This window comes from Aquarana catesbeiana, linkage group LG04 (assembly GCF_042186555.1).
Source record: "Aquarana catesbeiana isolate 2022-GZ linkage group LG04, ASM4218655v1, whole genome shotgun sequence".
Lineage (NCBI taxonomy): Eukaryota > Metazoa > Chordata > Amphibia > Anura > Ranidae > Aquarana > Aquarana catesbeiana.
The window spans coordinates 275,196,349-275,214,418 of record NC_133327.1 but is presented as its reverse complement, the minus strand read 5'-3'; positions in this window follow the sequence as shown (position 1 = coordinate 275,214,418).

Below are 18,070 nucleotides of genomic sequence, written 5' to 3'. Positions count from 1 at the left end.
CATCCCATTCTTCGTCCATAGGGTTCAATACTGAGTTGGCCCACCTTTGCAGCTATAACAGCTTCAACTCTTCTGGGAAGGCTGTCCACAAGGTTTAGGAGTGTGTCTATGGGAATGTTTGACCATTCTTCCAGAAGCGAATATGTGAGGTCAGGCACTGATGTTGGACGAGAATGCCCGGCTTGCAGTCTCCAGTCTAAATTATCCCAAAGGTGTTCTATTGGGTTGTAGGCAAGTCAAGTTCCTCCACCCCAAACTTGCTCATCCATGTCTTTATGGACCTTGCTTTGTGCACTGGTGCACAGTCATGTTGGAACAGGAAGAGGCCATCCGCAAACTGTTCCCACAAAGTTGGGAGCATGAAATTGTCCAAAATGTCTTGGTATGCTGATGCCTTAAGAGTTCCTTTCACTGGAACAAGGGGGCCAAGCCCAACCCCTGAAAAACAACCCCGCACCATAATAAGACATGGATGAGGGAGTTTGGGGTGGAGGAATTTGGCTGGCCTGCACAGAGTCCTGACCTTAACCCAATAGGACACCTTTGGGATGAATTAGAGCGGAGACTGCGAGCCAGGCCTTCTCTCCAACTTCAGTGCCTGACCTCACAAATGTGCTTCTGGAAGAATGGTCAAACATTCCCATAGACACACTCCTAAACCTTGTGGATAGCCTTCCCAGAAGAGTTGAAACTTTTATAGCTGCAAAGGGTGGGCCAACTCAATATTGAACCCTACAGACTAAGACTGGGATGCCATTAGGGTTCATGTGCGTGTAAAGGCAGGCGTTATAATCAGAGCTGATCCGCCCTATACGCTCACTACACAAACTGCCTAGGGCCCTGTCGCTGTGGGGGGGCCCCCAAGACCCAGCATCCCCCCCTGCAGGGGCGGGCTGGGCTGGGGGCAGGGTGGAAATTTCCCCCCAGGCCGCCTACATTATCTGTAAATCGGCTGCTGGCCATAGCGCTGGCTGTCTGTTATTTTTCTTTGCTAGATGTCGGCCGCGGCGCTGGCTTTCTGTTAATTTTTTTTTTTTTGCTAGATGTCGGACGCGGCGGCCGCCGATTGGCTAGCTAGCTGCTGCTGCACAGGCTGCGATGCATTGTGGGAGTTGTGGTCTGGCCGCGCTAAAGGTAAGGACCTTATCAGCGCAGCAAACTACAACTCCCACCTCCCAGGAGTCTCAGAGGCAGATCACGTGGCACGTCAGGGGAGGGTACGAGCAGCGTCAAGAACGTCCCGTCCCATGTGACTTGCTGAGCTTGTGGGCTGGGGCTGGGCGTTGGCTGCAGAGAAGAGAAGAGGCTTGACATGACAGGACAGAATCATCACCCCCCCCGAACAGGTGCAAGGACCTGGCTCTCCACTGAAACACACAGTCCTCCCCAGCCTGAAGTAAGGTGTGATGACCTCTGTTGTGATAAAACTTATTTACTGTATCCCCTTCAGTAGTAAATTTAAGAAATGATGCATAGAAACAATTTTAAAGTTTGGCAGTGGCGGCTTTACATAACTCACGGCATCACAAGTCAGGTAGAGGGCCCCTTAGCAGAATTTTGCTTAGGGCCCCAGGGAGGTCAGGATCGGCACTGGTTACAATACTTTTGGTAATATAGTGTATGTGAACCCAGCCTAAAAGTCAGTAGCTATAGCAACATAGTAAAATTATCTGTCACTGCAGGGACACACAGGAAACAGTTGTTTCCTATGTGTCCCATTCACAATGCAGCAAAGCCCAGCGCTGCACTGCAATGTACTCCGATAAAATGCAGACATGCTGCATTTTATCACAGCACACCAGCATGTACAAAAAAAAAGGGAGCAGTGCAATGCAATGAATCGTGCATCACACTGCCCCCTAGCGCAGTGGCAATGCAGAGTGACCGAAGTGATGAATCGCTACAGCTGCTCTGTGATTTAAAGGTCTGAAAAACTGACAGGCGGACCGCTGATGTGAAAGGGGCCTAAAGCTGGATACACACTATACAATCCTCTTTAGATTTTTTCCTTTAGATTTACCAAAACCATATAATAAGAGGTCAAACCTTAACAGTTTCAATTTGTATGCAATCAGGCAAATAAGGAATAAAACTGCGTGGGCCCCCCCCAGTGCATAACAGGCACTTCTAGTATGGTATAGATTTGGAGGGAAATCCCACGCCAAAATATTTTTTTTTAAATGACTGTTGAGGGCACACAGCCTGGCAGGTCAGGAAAGGGGGGGAGGCGAGCGATTGGCCCCCCTCCCTCCTGCACCATACTAGGCTCCTTCCCCCCAACATGGGGGGTGCTTTGGGGCAGGGGAGCTCTGCCCCCCTCCAAAGCACCTTGTCAGCATGTTGTTGGGGGGAAAGGGCCTCATCCCCACAATCATGGCTGATGGTTGTGGCAGGCATGGGGCTTATCGGAATCTGGAAGCCCCCTTTAACAAGGGGCCCCTAGATGACACCCCCCATGTTAATAAGTATCTTTGGGTCTGGTATGGATTTGGAGTGGAACCCCACGCCAAAATTAAAAAAAAAAAAACTATGTGGGTTCCCCCCCAAAATCCATACCAGACCCTTATCTGGGCATGCACTCTGGCAGGTCAGGAAAGGGGGGGGGCAAGTGGGCGCCCCCCCCTCCTGAACCATACCAGGCCACATGCCCTCCACATGGGGGGTGCTTTAGGGCAGGAGGGCTCTGCGCCCCCACCCCAAAGCACCTTGCCCCCATGTTGATGGGGACAGGGGCCTAATCCCCACAACCGCGGCCGGTGGTTGTAGGGGTCTGCAGGCAGGGGGCTTATCGTAATCTGGAAGCCCCCTTTAATAAGGGGGCCTCCAGATCCCAGCACCCCCCCCATGTGTATGAGTATCGGGTACATAATACCCCTGCCCATTCACCAAAAAAGTGTCAAAAAGTAATAAAAACAAGAGATAAGTTTTTGACAAACCCTTTATTAAAAAAATTAAAAAATAGTGTCCCCCGATGTAAATCCATTGTCAAGTCACGCTCCCTGTTCGGGAGTTCTGCTGCGAACCAAACGGGGGTGTTCGGCCCATGTCTAGTCACTGAGAGTGAGGTGACACATTGGGCTGTGCTGGTGGAGTGGGGTACAGGCTTTGTGGTACCCACTCGGAATTGCTGCATCCATTGGGAGAAGTTGCAAGAGGATCGGCTCACTTCTAAGTCAGGGTGCTGCCTTAGTGATGATTTCACGTGACCTCAGCCTTAGCCTGTAAGTGTAAACATTATTTAGCATTGTGCTATGACTGTACCAGAGGGTTAAGAGGTAAATTTTTTTCAGGCTATAGAGAACACATCTTCTCTTGCTGTGAGGGAGACTGAGAATGAACATCACTGCTGCATATCGGCGGCCTGAGCGGGATCCAGAGTGCTGAGTCCAGATGTGCGGACAGCCAGAGTCACCTGAGTGCACAGCAGAGAGTGGACTAATTGCTGTGTGTGAGCAGATGGTGAGCAGATTGTGAGCTGCTGGTGGGAGACCCCCACATGTGTGGGGGTTTACTATCTGCTACTAGAGAGACTGAGCCCTTTACAAACTGACCATACAGATATCTAGTAATTTCTGCCTGCAGGCTTAACTTGGACTACTCTCACGTGCATCAACAGTACTGGACCCCAATGCTAGCTGGCTAAAGAGTTAGGACTAAAAACTGTCCCTTTACAGCTGCTGCACAGAGACCTTCACCTATTGGTAGCTCTCAGGGGATACTGTGCCATATCCTAGCCATTCTCCTAGAGTGCTCGTCAGACTATTTATGCACTTAGGGCCCATTCACACGTATGTGTTTTTGGCTGATGTATTTCCTTTTAAAACAAATGGAAATGCATGTCAACACATCGTAATAAACATCAGTGCATGTTATTGTGCATTGATGTGCATCATCCTGCGTTAGGATGCATTTTGAGATGCAACCTAGAGTGCATTTTAACATTATTCAAAACCATGCATTTCCATGGAAAACATATCACACACATTTGAAGAGGCCCCATCATGACAATAGTTTTACTAGACAGGATGTGTAGGAATATCTGCAAGGGAGAAACAGACAGCAAGCTGACAGGGGTACAAACTGACCATACAGACATCTAGTAACCTTATTTCTGCCTGCAGGCTTGACTTGGACTACTTATCAGGGCTGGGCTCAGCCCTTCCTTCTCTGGGCTGGCCGCTCAGCTGTCGGCTAATTGCCAGCTCCTATCTCTCCACAGTGACTCACCTGTTGATGATATCCTGCTCGTCAGTCCTGCCTACTTAAGCCGTCCAGCCCAGATGATCTCTGCCTTCACCTTGGTCAACATCACAGAGACAATCTCCTGCGTTCCTGTTAAAGATTTGCTTGGTTGACATTCCTTCTGGCTCCAGATCCTGTTTGCTCTTCCACTATGCTGTTCCCTGGCTTCCTGACTTTCTGGCTTGTCTGACTATCCGTTCCGGTTACCAAACTTTGGCTATGTTTTGACTACGTTTGTTCTATTTACTTTTATTATTAAACAAGTGTGATTTAACTGTACTTCTGTCTCAGTCTGATTCATGGTTTCTAATGGTAGGCGAAGGCCAAGGCCATGAATTCAGAAGATGCAGTCAATCCACTTGTTGATAATATTTTTTCAAGATTGGATGAGCAGGATCACCATATGGATCAGTTTGCCATGGTGTTACAAATGCTCCTAAGTCGCACGGCCCTCCTGGAATCTCCCACTGTGGCTGCTCTAGTACAACCTTCCTACCAGGTTGGGGACAGGGTCTGGCTGTCATCTCGCAACCTTTGACTTTGTGTTCCCTCTCTGAAGTTCGCACCTCGGTTTATTAGGCCTTTCCGTATTCTTTGCAGGATTAACCCAGTGGCTTATGCATTAGACCTTCCTTCTAATATGCGTATCTCAAATGTATTTCATGTTATTAAAACCTTTGGTCTGAAACCATTTTACCACCTCGGTACCTCGTCCTCACCCTGTACAGGTTGAGAACCATGAGAAGTATGAAGTACAGTCGATTGTTGACTCCCGTAGGTTCCGTGGGCGCATACAGTACCTGCTGCATTGGAAAGGGTACGGTCCGGAGGAACGCTCTTGGGTCTCATCCTCCGACTTACATGCCCCTGTCCTCCGTGATTTCCATAGACGTTTCCCCTCAACCCTGGTGGTCATTTGAGGGGGAGGGATCATTGAGGAGGGGGTACTGTCAGGGCTGGGCTCAGGTGTGGTTGGCTGAGGTGTGTTCCTGGGTGTTGCCAAGGTCAAAAACGAGGGGTGGCATCTTCCATCTTTTAGTCATTCCGTGGTCTGTCCGGGGTTATTAAACCTTCTTCCTCCCCTGCCATTTGGAATGAATGATTGCATTGGTTCTACCAATAATACATACCCCCTTATTTATAACTGAGGTAAATGTTTTTCCTTATTTACTGTTATATACTCTACAGGATTATTGATTCATTCTTTGAAAAATTAAACGCTAAATCATATGAGCAAGTTTTAATTTATTCTCTCTCATTGACTACAAAGGTTTCTCCATCCCTTTTAAATGCTGGCTTCAATTTATGTATCCTAAATCAATGTTTTATGAATTCAAGTATCCGGTAGACATCCTTTCCAGTTTATTACTATTTTGTACAAAATGTACTCTATATAAATGTATGAACATTTTCTGAACAACATTTCTATAAAAAAGATATAATATATAATTATGTCCCATTGACATGTCATGTGATTTTATTCATGGCAATTTTAAGCATATCCATTTACAATTGTTGTTTCTTTTATAGTATATAATACTTCATGCGACACTTTTAAAAAAAACTCCTGAAGAAGCTCTTGTGAGCGAAACATGTAGAGTAAGAAGTGGTTGTATATGGTCTAAGAAATAATATGTGATTCTTGTAAATGTTTACTGCGATTTTAAAGAACTGTTTAAATAAAATAAAATTTTTTTCAATTTGTTTGCTTCTTTTGGTACCTTAAAAGTCCCGCCTGCCCCCTTTCTTTCTTTTTCATATAAATGGGATGTGGTACCGTATTCTAATCTCTTGTAACCCAACATCGTAATATATAGTGGATGTATAGTTGTTCCAAGTCAGAGACTTACTGACTGAGTACTAAAGCAAAAATCAGGACAACCCAAAAAAAAACCGATTTAAACTTCACTAAAAGCTGAAGGTCAGCTTTAAAACTATAATAATAAATAATAAAATGCATTATCCTGCAGGTGTTAACTCCCTACTGAAGCCTGATCTTCTTTCACTCTTTATTTAGCTATTATATGCTGCAGCAAGGGATAAAGTACCCTGTGCTAAAGCAATCTAGAGAGCCAGACCACTGCTCTGACCCCCACACCCCACACCCCCATGCCCTTGAGGATGGGGGGTCATACATCAGGAAAGCTGAGTCACTGCTTTGTGCTAGAGAGAGGCACTATCTGACTTTTCAGATTGATGCATAACTTACCGGCTGAATATAGAGTTAAATAAAATAAATAATTACCGTATTATAAATGAAGTCTGGCTACATTACAGTAATAAATTGTAAAAGTTCGATTGGGCTTTAAAATTATTTTTAAAAAATGTAGTACTCAATCCCCAGTGCTGTCCCCCACAGACTTGCTGTTCCAGTCATCTTTTTCTAGCTTGAGGGATGCCCAGTATCATTCAGTCCACTTTCTGGGCATTTAAAAACCCAACCCTGAAGGTGTTTCTTCAAGCCTCTCTGGGCAACCAAAAGAATGCTGCATGGAACAGAAGTGACCAGTGCCATGGACAATAGGGAGCAAGCTGTGTGTGCTGGGGTGCATATCACACTGGCGACACCAAGAAATGAACTGTTTATGTTGAAGTACATAACTCATTGGTGAAATGGATACAAAAGGGTAAGTATAGGATTGGGAAGTGAATTATGTGCCCCTAAATAAAGTGCAGATCCAACTGGTAACATTGATAATGGGGTTAAAGCTATGTGGTTTGGTGGGTAAATGTCAATGGTGACATGGATACCAGAAAGTAAAGGGTGCCTTTGTAGTAGAGATCTCACTGGTGGGATAGACACTGGGGAAAGATTAATATTTGTTGGAATTAATTTCTACATTGTGGCCTCATTGATGGGGAAAGAACTGTGTGTGCTGGAATGCAGATTTTATTAGGTGGCATAGATACCATGGAGTGAGGTGTGTGTACTGTAGTGCAAAGCTCATTGATGACAACAGAACTGGGAACCATGGTGAAGATATTAAGATATGGATACTAGAGAGCTCTGTGTGTGTGCTGGCGGCAGATCTAAGCGATCACTTCTGCCTTTCACTTTTTGTGTCTGCCTTATGAACAAAACTTAAGAGGCTTTATGACAATAAGAGTAGAGCTGATACTTTTCTTATTATTTTACAGGGTTTTAGGATGCCAACAGTTTAAGCAACAGACAGTACAGTTACAATATAATTCAATATAAGATGAATCAGAGGGCCCTGCACGTTAAAGCTTACAATCTCAGAAGGAGGGTCAGGTGATACAAAGGGTCAAAACTGTGGGTGATGTGCTGATAAAGAAAGTAAAAAGACAGTTTGTTAGAAGCAGCATAGGCTTCTCTAAAGATATGGGTTTTCAAGATCACCTAAAGGTGAATAGAGTAGGAGATAGTGGGACAGATGGGATAAGGGGTTTCAGAGGATTAGAGAGGCTCTGGAAAAGTCTTGGAGGCGAACATGAGAGGAGGTGACAAGGGAATTAGAGAGCAGAGGACCAAAGAGAATGGTTTGGTTGGTATTTGGAGACAAGGCTACCGATGTAGCTGGGGGCAGAGTTGTGAATGACTTTGTAAGTTGTTGTTAGTATTTAGAATTTTATTCGTTGGGTGAATAAAAGCCAATGGAGGGTCTGGCAGAGAGGTGTAGCAGACTGAACGTAAGTCTGATGAGTCTGGCAGCAGCAGTCATGATGGACTGAATAGGGTATAGCCTATTTGAAGACAAAGCTAGTGATGTAGCTGAGGGCAGAGCTGTAGATGGCTTTGTATGTTGTTATTGTTGTTATTTAGAATTTTATTGGTTGGGTGAATAAAAGCCAATGGAGGGATTGGCAGAGAGGGGTAGCAGACCGAAAGGTTGGTAAGGTAGATGAGTCTGACAGCAGCAGTCATGATGGACTGAATAGGGGATAGCCTAAATCACAGGGACCAGATGGCTTGCATCCGAGGGTACTTAGGGAACTCAGTTAAGTAATTGCCAGACCATTGTTCCTAATTTTTACTGACAGTCTACTGACTGGAATGGTACCAGGTGATTGGAGAAAAGCCAATGTAGCACTAATATTTAAAAAGGGTCCAAAATACATCCTCGGAATTACAGACCAGTTAGCCTAACATCAATAGTATGCAAGCTCTTGGAGGGGGGTGATCAGGGACTATATACAAGATTTTAGTAACAAGAGCGGTATCATTAGCAGTAATCAGCATGGATTAATGAAGAATCGTTCTTGCCAAACCAATCTATTAACCTTCTATGAGGTGGTGAGTTGCTATCTAGATAAAGGAAGGCCCGTAGATGTGGTGTATCTGGATTTTGCAAAAGCATTTGACACAGTTCCCCATAAATGTTTACTGTACAAAATAAGGTCTGTTGGCATGGACCATAGGGTGAGTACATGGATCTAAAACTGGCTACAAGGGCGAGTTCAGAGAGTGGGGATAAATGGGGAGTACTCGGAATGGTCAGAGGTGGGTAGTGGGGTCCCCCAGGGTTCTTTGCTGGGACCAATCCTGTTTAATTTGTTCATAAAAGACCTGGAGGATGGGGTAAAGAGTTCAATCTCTGTATTTGTGGATGATACTAAGCTAAGCAGGGCAATAACTTCTCCGCAGGATTTGGAAACCTTGCAAAAAGATCTGAACAAATGATTGGGGTGGGCAACTACATTGCAAATGAGGTTTAATGTAGAAAAATGTAAAATAATGCATTTGGGTGGCAAAAATATGAATGCAATCTATACACTGGGGGGGAGAACCTTTGGGAGAATCTAGGATGGAAAAGGACCCGGGGGGTCCTAGTAGATGCAATGGCATGCAATGCCAAGCTGCTGCTAACAAAGCAAACAGAATATTGGCATGCATTAAAAAGGGGATAAACTCCAGAGATAAAACGATAATTCTCCCACTCTACAAAACTGTGGCCCGGCCGCACCTAGAGTATGCTGTCCAGTTCTGGGCACCAGTCCTCAGGAAGGATGTACTGAAAATGGAGTGAGTACAAAGAAGAGCAACTAAGCTAATAAGGGGTCTGGAGGATATTAATTATGAGGAAAGGTTGCGAGCACTGAACTTATTCTCTCTGGAGAAGAGACACTTGAGAGGGGATATGATTTCAATTTATAAATAATGTACTGGTGACCCCACAATAGGGATAAAACTTTTTTGCGGAAGGGAGTTTAACAAGACACGTGGCCACTCATTAAAATTAGAAGAAAAGAGTTTTAACCTTAAACTACATAGAGGGTTCTTTACTGTAAGAGCGGCAAGGATGTGGAATTCCCTTCCACAGGTGGTGGTCTCAGCGGGGAGCATCGATAGTTTAAAAAAACTGTTAGATAAGCACTTGAACGACTGCAACATACAGGGATATACAATGTAATACTGACATATAATCACACACATAGGTTGGACTTGATGGACTTGTGTCTTTTTTCAACCTCACCTACTATGTAACTATGTAAGACAAGGCTAGTGATGTAGCTTGGGGCAGAGTTGTGGATGGCTTTGTTGTTATTTAGAATTTTATTAATTGGGTGAATAAAAGCCAATGGAGGGACTAGAAGAGAGGAGTAGCAGACTAAACAGTTGGTAAGGTAGATGAGGCTGGTAGCAGCAATTATGATGGAGACTGAAGAGGGGATAGCCTATTTGAAGACAAAGCTAGTGATGTAGCTGGGGGCAGAGTTGTGGGTGGCTTTGTACGTTGTTGTTAGTATTTTGAATTTTATTAGGTGAATAAAAGCTAGTGGAGGGATTGGCAGAGAGGGGTAGCAGACTGAACAATTGGTAAGATAGATGAGTCTGGCAGCAGCAGTCATGATGGACTGAATAGGGGATAGCCTATGTAAAGATAATCCAATGAGGAGGTAGTTGCAGTATACGAGGCAAGAGAAAACCAAGTAGTGAGTTAGAAGCATTGTGGTGTCATAGGTTAAGAAGGGGCATATTTTGGACATGTTGTGGAGGTTGAGGTGGCATTATTTGGACAGCTTTTGGATGTGTGGCCAAAAGTAGAATTCAGAGTTCAGAAAGATACAAAAGGTATTACCATTCACAATTGCTCAAAGTAGTGTAAACCCCAACTATGATTCTGCCTGAAGGATGGAATTGGGGTTTCAAATAATTTATTTATTACAGGTACTTATATAGCAACATCAATAAACAATAATTATATTATTATTATTTTCAGTGATTTATTGCTCAGTTACTCAGTGATTACGTTTTAGCAGTTTTTTTTTATGTTAGCCAGCAACAATCGCTTTTCTTACACCTCTATGGGCTTAGCTACAAATCACTTGGCTTAACTACAAATCGCTGATTGCGCATGATTTGTAGCAGAACACGTTAACCAAATGTAGCAGTGACAAATCACTTCTTAGTGACAGATGGCCAGTGACTGTAGTGATTAATTTCCAAGCAAAAATCATTGTTAAGCGCTGGCAAGATGATTTGAAGCATTAATCTCTGCTACAAAATTGCGAATTTGACATCAGACTTAGGGCTCTTTCAGGGGGTGGTCCGGACATCTATCCCTAACTGCAGGCACTCACTTTGTGTCTGGCAATTAGGGATGGGGGCAGAAGGGCATGCTGTGTTGAGGGAGGTGCTGGTGATCTGGCCACTTGACCCACTTATCACTGACAGGAGTGGGGCGGAGGAGACCCGGCGCTGAGACTGACAACTCACCCCAGTCTCAGCACGGCGCTACTGAGGAGTGAGGGAAGACTGCGCTTCTTTCTCTCTCATTTTGTCATGTGACACATCACATGACTAGAGAGGGGAAGGAGAAACTGCCTTCTTTGCAGGTGAGAACAGAATAGTATTTGTGATCTGTGAGTACAAGAGGGAAGGGAGATACAATTCAACCCCAGACCTCCCCTCTCATCTTCTGACCCTCTTAGCCTCCTCTTTCTTACCTTAGATTCACATTTGTGCATTGCTTGAATTTGTGCAAAATTGCATGCATTCCTGCAAGTCTCCATCACATCTGCAAATGCGTGAATGGAACCTTAAGGCCAGTTTGCATTTTCATTAGCCCTCTGAAGACCAATTTGCATTGGCTTGCTTTTCAGAGGGCATTTGACAGACTGTGAAGATGCATTATGTCACCTCCTCACCTTAGCCCCATAAAATACTGCACCACTGTGCCAAAACTTCATGCTGTTGCAGTTCCTCCCATTCACTTACATGGGTCATTTTCAGCAGGTGGTACTGCCCATCAAATGTGACTGGAGATAATTTTTGCTGCGCATGCGCTTACCCCATACGGCTACCTTTGCAACTCAGGAAGGGGTAGAGTGGTTGGGAGGCAGTAAAAACATGGCTCAATCTCCTGTTCTACACCCCACCCCCCTCAACCATAAGGCATCGAGGCTCATTCACATAAGTGGACAGGAGGGCACTAAAATCAAGCTATTGAGCTGTGTTTTTACTGCCCCCTGACCACCCACATAAACAAGGAGATACAGCTGCTCATGGCTGTACACATGCCATGGCCTGATGCTTTGCTGCTATGGCATAAATTAAATGGAAGGGGGCCATTCTGCAACTGCATGCCATGCACATGGCAGCAGCAAAGTGGGTGAGTAGGTTGAAACAGGCAGCAAGCAGGTGAAATATCACCTCCTCACTGTCTATCAAATGCCCACTGAAAACTGATGTGTCACAGATCATTTTTCAGAAGGGCAGTAATAACAGGCCTTTAAGTGCCCCTTCCTCACTCAGAGCCCCCCTAGGTCCCTTTAGTTCTATGCACCCCTCAGAGCCCTCTGACAGTCCTCCTCAGACTGACACCAGCAATGCAGTGGCAGTTTTTGACACTGATGGAGCATCATTATTTCTTTCAGCAACACCGCTGACACAGTGACATTTTGTTCCCTCCAGTGACACCACAAACACAGGGACATTTTTTTTTTCTTTGCCACTGTAATGCCCCGTACACACAATAGTATTTTCCGACAACAAATGTTGGATGTAAGCTTGTTGTCAGAAAGTCCGACCGTGTGTATGCTTCATAGAACATTTATTGTCGGAAGTTCCGCCAGCAAATGTTTGAGAGCAGGTTCTCCAATTTTGCGACAAGATTTGTTGTCGGAAATTCCGATCGTGTGTACACAATTCTGACGCACAAAAGTCCACGCATGCTCGCAATCAAGCAGAAGAGCTGCGCTGGCTATTGAACTTCATTTTTCTCGTCGTACGTGTTGTACGTCACCGCGTTCTTGACGTTCGGAATTTCCGACAACATTTGTGTGACCGGGTGTATGCAAGACAAGTTTGAGCCAACATCCTGCGGAAAAAAATCCACGGTTTTGTTGTTGGAAAATCCTATCATGTCTACATAGCCTTAGCCCCTTATTTGTGCACTGATTTTAAATTCAGGCTACCACAACTATTGGTGCTATCTCAACGCATGCTACAAACATTACATACATTTTGCTCCATGCACTGCTATTAGCCCTGCCCCCTCCATCAGAATGGGAGGGAGGTACAGTTTGCCATCTTCGTCCTGGACGTTGGATGACCTTGTTCCAGCACTGATGTGTGGCTAAATGCAAACAGCAGAGGCCGCTGTCAGCCTGACATTAGTTTTTATAGGCTGAGCGACTGCTATTCACATGCTTGGTCATCCAAGCCACAAGAATCCTCTCATCTGGTGAAGGCATCTGAACGGCTGTGTAAAGGAGGCCTAAAGCCCAGCTCCAGGCTAAATGTTTTTAAATGGGTCCGGTCCCCCAGCAAGTTTAAAAATAAAAAATAAACTGTTTTTCTGCAATACTCACCTATTCTCTGGCACTGTTTCTCACAGTGAGTTCATTCTGCCTATAGCTGTCCTCAGTCTTTGATGTCCAGCCTCACTCAATTTAGAAAACTCAAAAAACTAAAGACAACTTCTGTACATAGTACAAAGTGGTTAAGAGCAGGGGGACTCTACAAGAGATGTGAACAGACTGAAGACATCTGAAAAACATGCATAATGTATCTAGAGTTAGGTTTTAAAGTTGATGCAGTTTACAGTAGCTACCGTTCAGTTTAAAGTTACTGCTGGTTAAGAAAGGCACTGCTGGTCATTTTAAAGTCCACTGAAACTTATGGGCTGGGAAAGAATCCAATCAATGAAAAGCTAAACTTTGACTCTGAACTGTATTACACAACTACATTATGCCATATAGGTATTCTTGAGCAGAAGACCTTTTCAATCATATTTTGGGGCTGTACCAGTTACATAAAAGTTGTGTTTAAAAAAAATATAAGAAGTGAATTTTTTCTATCTTTTCTTATATTTTTACCAAATTAAAACCTATTTAATAAAATATATATGCCAAAACCTACTTGTCACAAACAATATGTATTATATGTTGGTAAAGACTTCACATGCCATATATTCTAGGGTGTGTAACCAGTACATTTGCAAATTGAACAAAGGAAAACATTTTGGGACTATATGTAGGAAAGAGTAAGGGGAAGGGAGGGGAGGCGCTGGGACTGAAATTGTTGGACTAGAGTATAAATCTATTTTTTTTTTTTTTAATGACTCCTTTTCATACATTTTGACAAAGCCAGGGAACCTCCAGATAACTCGTATTTTAGTTATGTATAGTCTGAAGAAATTACTCTTTGTATTGGTTTATATGATGATACCTGTGTGGAGATTTACCCATATGTTTAATCCTTGTATTATAGAAAAGGAACAAGGTAACAGAGAACTCCACAGTACAAGAAGTCCCAGGCAGCAATATACTGTAAACTTCCCTCATGTTCAAAATGTTGCCCACTGCTAAAAAAAAAAAAAAACACATTCTTTTTTGTCTGTGACCCTATTTGAGAGATTGCCTATTAATTCCTTTTCCTCTGAAATGTATTTTGTACCAATTGTCAGACCTCAGCCACAGATAATCTACTATTATCAGAGGTGTAACTAGAACCAGTGGCGCCCGTCCATAAGGGGTGCATGGGCGCCGCCCCTCCCCCTTTAGTGCACTTATGGGAAGCGCCACGTCTGTGCAATCACAAGATTGCAGCAGACGCAACGCTTCATTTGCGGGCATTTATCCTGCCTTGCAGCACTTTCCGAATCGCCGAGTAGCTTCCGCCCGGCGCTCGTAGTATCTATCACTACGGTCGGGCGGTTGGATTGACATCTCAGTTAGATGTCACTTCCTGTTGTCTCTCTTCCATGCGCCCGGGAGAGAGGAAACAGGAAGTATGAGAGGAGCGGACTCCTCCATCGCTGCTGCCAGTGCCCACACAGTAGGAGAGGACACCACACAGCAAGGTAAGTACTGCTGTGCTGCTCCCACGGAGAAAACGGAGGGGGAGAGGGGGGGTTCGATGTGACACAGGCAAGGCTGCATTTGGTGGACACAGGCTGCATTTGATGGACACAGTGTCAGGAAAGGCTTGCTGGGAGCAACAGTTCCACGTGGGCGTGTGCGCGCGCCTATGCACAGACGCACGGTTGTTGGTGCCAGAAGCACTATTTAAACTCTGTCATGACAGGGGAAGGATGTGCAGGATGAAAAAATTTGTTTAGTTTTTGTTTCGTTTTGATCCGTTATTTAACTAAATTCGTTTAGTTAAATTCGTTGCATTCATTACATTCCTTTTCGGGATTCATTTAGTTTCGTATTCCAATTCGAAAAATTTGCCCGTATTCGAAAAAATTCTACTGCATTCGAAAAAAACTATCAGATTCGAAAAAATTCTACCGCATTTGAAATAACTATCAAATTCGAAAAAATTCTACTGCATTCGAAAAAAAAACCTATCAAATTCCAAACAATTCTACCGCATTTGAAAAAATTTGACCGAATTTGAAAAAGTAAACTATATATAACCATTTTGCGAAATTCGAAATTTGTATAGAATGAAAGTGAATTTGAATAGAATAGAAAATAATAGAAAAGAATAGCATAGAAAAACAATAGAACAGAAAAGAAAATAAATATAAAAATATAATATAATATAATATATTCTATTCTAATCTTTTCTATTCAAATTCATTCTGTGCCAAATTCCAATTTTGGAAGATATATATATAATATACATATCCTTTCTATTCAAAACAGAATAGAAAAAAATATTATATATATATATATATATATACATATATATATATATATATATATACATATATATATATATATATATATATATATATATATATATATATATATATATATAATATTATTTTCTGTTTTGAATAGAAAAGATTAGAATAGAAATAATAGAATAGACTAGAAAAACAATAGAACAGAATAGAATAAAATATAGTATATATATTATATTTTTTTCTATTCTGTTCCATTGTTTTTCTATGCTATTCTTTTCTATTCTATTCCAAACTTTTCTACTCAAATTTGAATTCATTCTATACGAAATTTGAATTTCGGAAGATGGCTTCTGAAATTCGAATTTCGTATAGAATGAATTTGAATTTGAATAGAAAAGATTAGAATAGAAAATAATAGAAAAGGAAAGACTAGAAAAACAATAGAACAGATTAGAATAAAATAAAAATAGAAAACTAGAATAAAATATAATATATATATATATATATATATATATATATATATATATATATATATATATATATATAAAATGTTTTATTCTATTCTGTTCTATTGTTTTTCGATGCTATTCTTTTCTTTTCTATTCTATTCTAAACTTTTCTACTCGAATTTGAATTCATTCTTTACCAAATTCGAATTTCAGAAGATGGCTTCTGAAATTCGAATTTTGTATAGAATTAATTCGAATTTGAATAGAAAAGATTAGAATAGAAAATAATAGAAAAGCATATACTAGAAAAACAATAGAACAGAACAGAATAAAATATAATATATATATTATATTTTATTCTATTCTGTTCTGTTGTTTTTCTAGTCTATTCTTTTCTACTCTATTCTAATCTTTTCTATTCAAATTCGAATTCATTTTATACGAAATTCGAATTTCGGAATATGGTTACATATGGAATAGAATGAAATAGAACTCTAATAGAAAAGACTAGAATAGAAAAAACAATAGAACAGAATAGAAAAAAATAATATATATATATATATATATATATATATATATATATATATATATATATATATATATATATATATATATATTGGAATTTGGTACAGAATGAATTTGAATAGAAAAGATTAGAATATAATATATTATATTTTTTTCTATTCTGTTCTATTGTTTTTCTGTGCTATTCTTGTCTATTATTTTCTATTCTAATCTTTTCTATTCAAAACAGAAAATAATATTTTATATATATATTCTATATATTCTATTCTATTCTAGAATATTCTATTCTAATCTTTTCTATTCAAATTCATTCTGTACCAAATTTAAATTTCGGAAGATGGTTATATATATATATTCTATTCTATTGTTTTTTCTATTCTAGTTTTTTCAATTTCATTCTATTTGTATATAACCATCTTCCGAAATTCGAATTTCGTATAGAATGAATTCGCATTCAAATAGAAAAGATTAGAATAAAATAGAATAATAGAAAATAATAGCATAAAAAAACAATAGACCAGCATAGAAAAAATATTATATATATATATATATATATATATATATATATATATATATATATATATATATATATATATTCAAATAGAAAAGATTAGAACAGGATAGAAAAACAACAGTAGAACAGAAAAAAATTATATATATATATATATATATATATATATATATATATATATATATATATAAAACCATCTTCCGAAACTTGAATTTCGTATAGAATGAATTCAAATTTTTAAAGTTTAGAATAGAAAAGAATAGCATAGAAAAACAATGGAACAGAATAGAAAAAAAAAATATATATATATAAAACCATCTTCCGAAATTGGAATTTGGTACAGAATTAATTTGAATTCGAATAGAAAAGATTAGGATAGAATATATAACATTTTTTTCTATTCTGTTCTATTGTTTTTCTATTCTATTCTTGTCTATTATTTTCTATTCTATTTTAATCTATTCTATTCAAATTTGAATTCATTCTGTATCAAATTTCAATTTCGGAAGATGGTTTTATATATATATATTCCAATATATATATTATAATACAAGTAAAAAGGCGCAAAGCACAGTTACCTTGAAAGTAAAACCGATTAGTCCAGAAACTGAAAACTGTAAAAATGCATGTGTAAGTTCATGCATATATACTGGGAGTATATACAAGAGGTCAGTCAGGGCGGCCACCAAAGGAACCAAAAGCAGGGTCCAGCAAGCTAAAACAACAACAAGGAGAGGGGCGCCTCTGAGTATAAATCATAAATACATTTTATTAAAACAACAATATCCACTCACATGGAAGTTGGAGAAGTTGCATTAGGGTCGGTTGGCTGGGCTGGAGAGATGCGGTGGAACTACAGGTCACAGCGGTTCCTGCAGGGCATGCCAGGTCCAAAGAGGATTAGTTCTTGCAGCCGGGTTCAGTCTCTTGCAGCGAACAGTCCAACACAAATCCTGCTGGGTTGGGAGCCAGGTTATGTCCCAGATGCACAGATAGGGGTTCCAGGGAAGGAAGGGAGAGATGTGTAGGTCGTCAGAGCATCCGTTCAGCCGTGCTGCTGCTCACTGATAGAATGGTGTGAAGCCTCTAGGAAGGGAAAAGGCCGGCCGAGCCAAAGATCTCAAACGAGGCTTGGAGAGCAAGTACAGCGTGGCGCCCGGTGATGACGTCACACGCATGCAACGCGTTTCAGAATAGGCTTGCCATTGGTGGACGAATGGCCGCATTCCTTTGTCAAGCATAGGGAGAGGAGGACACAGTGGGCTTTATATAAGCTGAAAAGAGGGGGGGGCGGGAAA